This window comes from Rutidosis leptorrhynchoides, chromosome 5 (genome assembly GCF_046630445.1).
Source record: "Rutidosis leptorrhynchoides isolate AG116_Rl617_1_P2 chromosome 5, CSIRO_AGI_Rlap_v1, whole genome shotgun sequence".
Classification (NCBI taxonomy): domain Eukaryota; kingdom Viridiplantae; phylum Streptophyta; class Magnoliopsida; order Asterales; family Asteraceae; genus Rutidosis; species Rutidosis leptorrhynchoides.
Genome location: NC_092337.1, coordinates 115838160 through 115847487, shown reverse-complemented (window position 1 = coordinate 115847487; position 9328 = coordinate 115838160). Strand labels below are relative to the sequence as shown.

Here is a 9328-nt window from a genome sequence, read left to right as displayed (position 1 = left end):
TTAGCTGTTTCATTCCGGGGGTTAGCATTTGTATCACTAGGTAGACTTCCAGGTTTTCTTTCACCTATCAACCTTGCTAGGTTGCTCACTTCTTGTTCCAGGTTTTGAATAGAAGCTTGTTGATTTCTAAATGCTTGAGCATTTTGTTCATTGGTTTGTTTCTGAGATGTGAAAAACTGCGTTTGAGATTCAACTAGCTTCGACATCATATCTTCTAAATTTGGCTTTTTTATCATCGGTTTGTGGTAGTTTATTTGGAAAAATAGGTCTTTGCTGATTGTAAGTATTATTGGATACTTGTTGATTGCTACGACCTTGTTGGTTGTTGTATGGAACATTTAGGTTATAATTCTGGTTTTGATTGTAGATTGGTCTTGGTGGTTGATAATTATTCTGATAATTATTTTCAGGTCTTTGGTTCATGTATGAAACATTCTCTCTTTGTTCCATTGTTTGTTCAATACTGAGACAATCTTTTGTCAAATGCGGTCCTCCACACTGCTCACAACTAATTCGTATTGAGTGAATATCTTTAGTTATCTTTTCCATTCGTCTCTCGACAACATCTATCTTTGTGGAAATGGAATCAAAGTCATGGCTAGAATCGACTCTAGCCGCTTTAGATGATCTAACGATATCTTTTTCTTGGTGTCACTCATGTGAGTGGGAAGCAGTGTTATCAATAATTTTGTAAGCTTCAGTTGCGGTTTTCTTCATAATGGAACCACCAGCTGCTATATCGATGTCTTTTCTTGTAGTGATGTCGCATCCTTGGTAGAATATTTGTACTATTTGATAAGTGTCTAAACCATGTTGCGGACATCCTCTTAACAACTTTTCAAATCTTGTCCATGCCTCATATAAAGTTTCATTTAGTTTTTGTGTGAACGTAACAATTTCTCCTTGAAGTCTTACGGCTTTAGAAGTAGCGACCCGACAAAATCGTCATTGACGGCGCCGCTAACTTAGGTCCCGTAACGTGATCGTAGTCCCTATATGAGACTCGTTTGACCAAAATTATGTCGCATTCATTTGAAAAGTACAAGACTTGCAAAGTTTAGTTTACCAAACGGTTAGACAACAAGTTTAAGTTTACAAAAGTATAATGTATAAATGAAATAAACTTGCGACATAATATAAGCTGAAAGTCACGGTTGCTATAAATAGCGTAAGTATGTATGCTTAAAGTTTGAATCCAAAGATGCTATCACTAGTGTATGCATGTATGCTTGACCCCAAGCAAGTAATCAAAGTGTACGCGGAAGCATGTATCAAATAGCCATGTATGAACTGAGAAACATATAGAAAACTGTTAACGAAAAACGTTGGTGAAATCATAGATGTAGTAATAAACGTTATTTTTGAATCACAAGATTTAGTATTTCCATAAAATTGATCATCCAAATGTTGCATTCCAAAAGTTTGTTCGCGAGCACCCAATTATCAATGCTTAACATTCCTTCCATAGAACCCCATCACAATAGTGTTAGAACATACACTGTTTCTCGAAAATATATTTCATTCGTAAACGGTAGCGAACCGTTTGAATGAGGGTTTGTCAAACCCATATGGATCCATACAACATAAGTTCTCGCTTACACCCGACAAGTGTAACTAATGATAATCGAATTGAGGATTTTGTTCTAAACTCGCTGTAGAATGTTTGTTTCATCGGACTTGTGTTCAAAACATAAATGTAAGTAGTACAAGACGTAACAAAGTATATGTTTCTCAGCCCACTATTTAAAAGTATAAAAGTTGTTGAAAAGGTGGGACTATGATCTCACCTGGAGTGCATGAGTATAAATGTACTTCACAAAGTAAACGTGTGCATGAAAGTTGCTTAGCCTTGATCTAAACAAGTAAGTTGTATCAATTAACCGGTTACGTCACAAGGTCGGAGGAAATGTGCTCAATTAGTCCTATGGCTCGTTACGACTCGATTAAATATAGCATGTGAATCACGTTGTCAAGTTTCATGCAAGAATCAAGTATAAAATAAGATTTGAACGATTGCATAAGTGTTTGGTTAAGTTTGACTAAAAGTCAAACTCGGTCAAGTCAAAGTCAACGAAAAAGTCAACACGTTCTGGTCGGGTCCCGAACTATTTTTCTGAGGTTTTTAATCATATATAAGCATGTTAGAACAAGTTACATGTGAATCGGAGGTGCGTAGCATAGCAAACATTTTTCAAAATTTGACAAAGTAGGTCAGAAGCCAAACACGGCAAATGCTGCGCTGCGGCCCCTGGTGTCGCGCCGCGCCAATAGGCATGGCCTGGTGCCTGGTCTGTTTCAAAAGTTCAAGTCTCAACCAAACTTCAATTTAGCACAAAACACAAACCGTAAGCACTTAGAACACGTATCTTATATCGTCGGAAAGGTATTTTGACGAGGAACACAACTAACCACTTTTCATCAAGCAAAAACATTAATTGCAATAACCGAAATCTCGTCAAGTGATCATTAAAGGTTTATTTTCAAAGTTTCAAGTTCACAAATTGCATTTAAAGATTCGGGAATCCAATTCACACATATGATATGCCGTTTTGAAGGTAATGAAATATACATTACAACTAAACACTTACTAATAACATTTCATGGCATTCAAAACATCGAAAGTTTGTTTTAAGTCTATCAAACCTAACCAAAATTCACAAAAATCAATAATCATGTGTTTGAAGTTTTCTTAATCAACCTACGCATCAAAACGAAGCTAGTGATACTAGTAACACAATTAAAACATGAACTTTAACAATTTAACAACATTAACTCATCCAAAATCAAAGATTAAGCACACCCATTTTCAAGTTCATGCTAGTTACTCCAAAACAACAAATCGAGCAAACAAAACATATATTCATGTTATACTCGAGCCATAGACACTAACTAACACCATTTCAAGTATATAAAACGAATTTAGAGAAATCTAGTGTTTTAGAAATGTTACCCAAATGTGATGAAATTGGTACCAAAATGTAGAGGATGAAGAGAGGATCACGAAAATATAATTTGTTTTGATGTTTGCCTCTTGATCCGGATTTAGATAATGATTTTGTGAGTTGGGTGTTTAAGTTCCAAAAATGGAAGTAGAGAAGAGAGAAAGAGGAGGTGGGAGATGAATGAAATGAATGGATGAGAAAGGTGGGTTGACTAGTTGACCTAGTCAACTAGTTTGGCCCCTTGGCAACTTCGGTCCCTCGAGTTTGAAAGCGAGTGCGTGAATCAACTGAACGAATATTTTAAAAATGCTAGAATATACGGGAGATGTTATAATCGAATAATGGAAATATCACGAACGTTAGTTAACGAAAGATACAAATTTAGATAATGAAAGATATTATCTAAAAAAAAAGACGGTGTTAAAATAAATTTAACGGAAAAACGCGGGATGTTACATTAGATGCCGGAAAGAATTGTTTAAGAAATTTTTCAACTAAGACGTCCCATGTATCAATCGCCCCTTCAGGTAACTATTCTAACCAATCTTTGGCTTCTCCCTTTAAAGTCCAGGGAAATAACATGAGATAGATCTGTTCATCCTCAACTTCTCTTATTTTAAATAAAGTACAGATCCTATTAAAGGTACGAAGATGTTCGTTTGGATCTTCCTTCGGCGCACCACTAAATTGGCATTGATTAGTTACCATGTGTAGGATTTGTCCTTTGATTTCATAATCTGGCGCATTAATGTCTGGTTGAGTAATTGCGTGACCTTGTCCAGTGCGTTTAGCTCTCATTCGGTCTTCCATACTTAGAGGTTCCAGATTTTCCATGATTGAATTTGTTGAATCTGAATCACTAGAGGATTCTGATTTAATGGTCTGTTCCTCGACAATCTCTGGATGAGTAATTTGTGGTTCAGGAGGAAAGATTAGTGGTTCAGGATCTCTGAATTGTCCCTGAATATCCTCCGGGTTCTCAATTGTGAAGTCGGGTTCAAAAAATGGATTATCAGAAATTTGAATTGGAGTACTTGGTCGACTGGATGACGATTCTAAAGAAAAATCAACGGCGACAATGTTGGCTAGATGTCTTGATCGAGTTATAGGTGGTGAACGTATAAAAGGTGGTGAACGTTTTGCTCGGTGCATTCACTGAATATCCTATTAGTTATAAAAATAAAAATTATATAAGTTATCAAATTAATAGACTTTTCTGATTTTGCCCACGTTTCGAATAGCCAATAGATGCAGCAGGTAGCCAGGACCCTTTAAATTGGAAGCCCACAGCTCGCCACTAACAAATCCAACTATTACTACGAACCAGAAAATTTTGGATGTCTATTAATTTAACCACTTAAAATAATTTTTTGTCGAAATTTAAAGAAATTTTAGAGAAGAAATAGAAAATTCTATGTCCTAAAAACTAGAGCGTCGAGAAATAAGAAAGAAAAAGAGTGCGTCGAAAAATGTCGAAAAATAAAAGGTCGAAAAATAATAAAAAGAACGTAGTGCTTCGAAACTTAAAAGTCTAAAAACTAAGAATTAAAAGTTGCGTCTAAAAGTATTAAAGCTTAAAGAAATTCTATATCCAAAATGGCAATAACTTAAAAAGTACTAAAATATATTAAAATATTAAGGCTATAAGCGACGTCGTAAAATTCTAAAGCGCCTAAATTTTAGTCTAAAGAAAAAGCACTTAAGAGATTTTACGACAAAGCCTAAATATAAATATAAATAAACTACGGCAAAATACTAAGTATTAAAACTAGTTACGAACGATAAATATACAAATTATGATTAAACGACCAAAAAGATACGAAAATATAAAAATAAAAATAAAGTTATAAAAATATAATTTTTATAAAAATATAATTTTTATAAAAAGTATTAGGTTTATAATTAATAAAACTAATTATAACTAAAAAATACAAAATTTAATTAAAACTTAACTAATTAATATTTAAGTAAACCCTAAACTAATTAATAATAATAATTATTATTAAACTAACCCTAATTCTGGTCGTACCAGGTACCTGGGCTGTCAATTCCAGTCAAGCGATCGCATGAGTTTGGAGTTATAATTCCATGCGGTCGCATGGTTAGGGTTCCAGGCCAGATTATGGGCTGCTACAGTGTCGGGCCGAGTACATTATATATTTATATTTTTTTTTTATATTTATATAAAGTATTTATATAAAATAAATAAATACTTAATTTTAAAAAAAAACTACCTATTAGTTTTTGTAACTAAAAGAAAATACCAACTTTTTAATTTTTTTTATATTTTGAACAACTCTTAAAAATATATATCTTTTGGTTTTTATTTTTATATTTTTGTATTTTTAATATTTAAGACGTATTTTTACAGAAAGAAATTAAAACTTATTAAAAATCTTTTTTTTATAGCGTTTCGCTTCCGGCGTTTAAGCAGTTCCCCGGCAGCGGCGCCAAAAATACTTGATGTGTGTAGAGGTGTATACGAAATAGTTATATTTTTACTACGAAATACTATTAAATACGATACAATTTTACACAAGTTATTTATTTATTTATAGAGTGGATATACCTAAACCTTGCTACAACACTTATAGGCAGTGTACCTAATTGTACAGTAGTGTAGTTTTTAGTAAGCCCGGTTCGTTCCACAGGGATCTAGCCAAGTTTAACGCTATATTTTTAAAACTAAATTTGTATATAAATATATATATAAATATAAGTAGTAGTATTATTATAAAAGGGGGATTTTACCGTTTAATGACCGGTTTGTCGATTTTAAAACTTTAGTCGCAGTTAAAACCTAATGTAAAATATTAAGAATAAAACTTAATTTAAAGCGTAAAGTAAATGACAATAATTAAAGTGCGATAAATAAAATGACAATAAATAAAATTGCGATAATTAAAAAGTACGATAATTAAAAGTGCAATTAAATAAAATGACAGTAAATAAAAGTGCGATGAAATATGAAATAAAGGAATTATGCTTATTTAAACTTCCGTAATCATGATGTTTGACGTGTTGATTTTAGTTTATTACCATGGGTTAATTGTCCTTTGTCCTGGATTATTCAATATGTCCATCTAGTTTTTGTCCATAACAGTCCATCAGTCATAAATATAAAGTGCGAGTGTCCTCGTCAAATTATCCTTATATCCGAAGTCAAATATTCCAACTAATTGGAGACTTAAACTATAATTACACCAATTTTCCTTGTATGTAATTCACCCCTATTTTAATAAGTCCATTGACTATTAATCCATTCCCGTGTCCGGTTAAATGAACGATTATTAGTACTTATAAATATCCCGCCCATCGTGTCCGATCGAGTGTATGTGGTTATTTATAGGTACGTCCAATTGTAAATCTTTATATTAAATTAACGAACTATCATTCAATTAAAAAAATATAAAGCCCATTAATAGCCCATAGTCTAATTTCCATAAGTGTCGTTCTTTTGTCCAAACTCCAATTATGGTACAAAGCCCAATTACTCCGTCTTTAATATTTAGCCCAACATCACGATTACTTCAATTTAAATAAGAATAATAATAACTTAGCTACGAGACATTAATTTAAAAAGGTTGAACATAACTTACAATGATTAATAATAGCGTAGCGTTACATGGACAGAATTTCGACTTACACACTTACAACATTCGCTAATATACCCTTATTATTATTAATCTTAAATTAAAATTATAATTATAATTATAATATATAATTATAATATATATATATATATATATATATATATATATATATATATATATATATATATATATATATATATTGTGAGAGATAGAGAGTAGAAAAAGATGTGCATAAATCGGCTGAAAACTGCGAAATTTATAGATGTGGCCAACCTTTTTGCTCCATGCGATCGCATGGCATTTGTGCCTTCTGGCCATGCGATCGCATGGCCTGGGAATCCAGCTCACAATCGTTTGTCTTCTAGTTTACCGACGGTTTTTAATATATAATATAATATATATATATAATTTTAAGAATTATTTATATATTATATTATATTTATGTGCATAGTTGACTTGTAATTTTTAGTCCGTTGCGTCGAGCGTTGAGAGTTGACTCTGGTCCCAGTTCCGGATTTTCGAACGTCCTTGCGTACTATTTAATATCTTGTACTTTGCGTTTTGCAGCTCGTTCTCTTGTAACTTTTAAACGTTTCTCATCAATAATTTGAACCACTTTGATTGTACTTTGTACTTTTGAGCTTTTTGGTCGTTTGCGTCTTCAATTCGTCGAATCTGTCTTTTGTCTTCACCTTTTATTATTTAAACGAATATCACTTGTAAATAGAACAATTGCAACTAAAAGCTTGTCTTTCTTGAGGGATAATGCTATGAAATATATGTTCGTTTTTAGCATTATCACCCTCCTATAACCATCTTCGCGTTTTTGGTTATCTTTGCTATCCACTTTTCCCGTCAACTAAAATACATAAACTTGAATCTCGCTCAACACCTTGTGTTTTCTTAGGTTATCCCCCTAATCACCGCGTATATAAATGTTACGATTTAACTACTCACAAAATAATAATCTCCGGACACGTAATATTCGATGAGCTTACCTTTCCATTCTCAAAGTCCAATCCTCAACTTAGTGACTCCTACAAACTCTTCACTGATGATTCGTTTCCTATTTCATATAATACAACTATCTCATCTACTCCATCTAATACTCCTATCATCCCACCTATTCATCAGTCTTCCTCTAACCACAATACTTCTCACGACCCACCTATTAATCGCAACCCTTCACCATCGAGCCCATCTTCTGTCAGCCCAAACTCATCACCTACACCACCGGACCCATCTTCTAACCAATCTTCTATTCAATAAACTAGTACACAAACTTCACCTACCTCTTCCGATACTGATCAATCTCCACCTACATCTCCTCCAATACCAACCCGCTCTATACACACACGAAGCATGTCCGGCATCTTTAAACCAAAAATCCCATTTAATCTATCCACCACCACGCTTTCTCCAATCCCATCGAACCCCAAAGACGCTCTCGCGGACCCAAATTGGAAACATGCTATGGCCGACGAATATAAGGCTCTTATGGATAATAATACTTGGATACTTGTTCCTCGTTTACCTAACATGCAGGTTATTAGATCTATGTGGATTTTCAGGCGCAAAATGAAGTCGGACGGTTCTTTTGAACGTTATAAAGCTCGACTAGTTGGTGATGGCCGTTCTCAACATATTAGTATTGATTGTCATGAGACTTTTAGCCCGGTTGTAAAACCGGCCACTATTCGAATTGTAACATCCCGCCTTTTTCCGGTTACTTTCCGTTTAACTATTTTAAAGTCCGTTATATATTTATAACATCTTTCATTAATACGCGTTTTAAATTATCTCGATTAGGTAATTCACGCACCCGATTCAAACTTGAGGGACTAAACTTGCCAAAATTCCAAAATGGTGACTAGGTCAAAGGAGTCAAACTCCTCTCATCCATTCATTTCATCTTCTCCATCTTTCTTCTTCTTCTTTTTCTCTCAAAAACACCAACAAGAATTCATCATCTAAATTCGGATTAGGAAGTTAGCAACAAAACAAATTACAAATTCGTGATCCTTGCATCTTCCTCTTCGATTCCATACCGATTTCATTACATTTGGGTAACTTTCTAAAATCACTAGATTTTGTGTTCTTGATGTTTTTAACTTATAAAAGTGTTAATTAGTGTCTATGGCTCAAGTCTAACATGAATATATGAATTGTATGCTCGATCTTGTTGTTTTGAAGTAACTAGCATGAACTTGAATTTTGGTGTGTTGTTCTTGAGTTTTGGATGATCATATGTTGTTAGATGTTAAAAGTTCATGTTCTAATTGTGTTCCTAGTATCACTAGCTTCAATTTGATGTGTAGGTTGCTTTAGAAAAGTTCATGAACTTGATTTATGATTTTGGTGAATTTGGGTTAGGGTTTGATGAACTTGAAATGGACTTTTGATGCATTGAATACCATGGATTATTATTGGTAAGTGTTTAGTTGGATTGTATGCTTGATTACCTTCGAAATGGCATATCATTCATGTAAATTGGTTGCCCGAATCATTGAATTGCATTTATGAACTTGTATGCGGTTAATGTTAAGCATTAGATGCGGTTTTGGTTGTTGTAATAGGTATATTGATTGATGAAATGTGTTTAGTTGTTTTCCTCGTCAAATTACCTTCCCAACGGTATAAGATACTTGTCTTGATTGTTTGCGGATCATAAATTGTGTTTGTTTGGATTTTGGTTCGTGCACTTGAGACTATCAGCAAACAGAACCTGAATACTAATCTGGACGCCGTCCAGATATTAGGACGCCGTCCAGTTCTTTGATACTGGACGCCGTC

The 9328-nt window shown here is 33.6% G+C and overlaps 1 non-coding gene across 1 annotated transcript; it reads left to right on the top strand.

Moving 5' to 3' along the window:
- The first annotated feature begins 805 nt into the window (after positions 1–805).
- On the top strand, positions 806–912 carry LOC139851177 (small nucleolar RNA R71). Its single transcript, XR_011760534.1, has one exon. It is a non-coding gene; the product is annotated as a small nucleolar RNA R71 (small nucleolar RNA).
- The last annotated feature ends 8416 nt before the right edge of the window (positions 913–9328 follow it).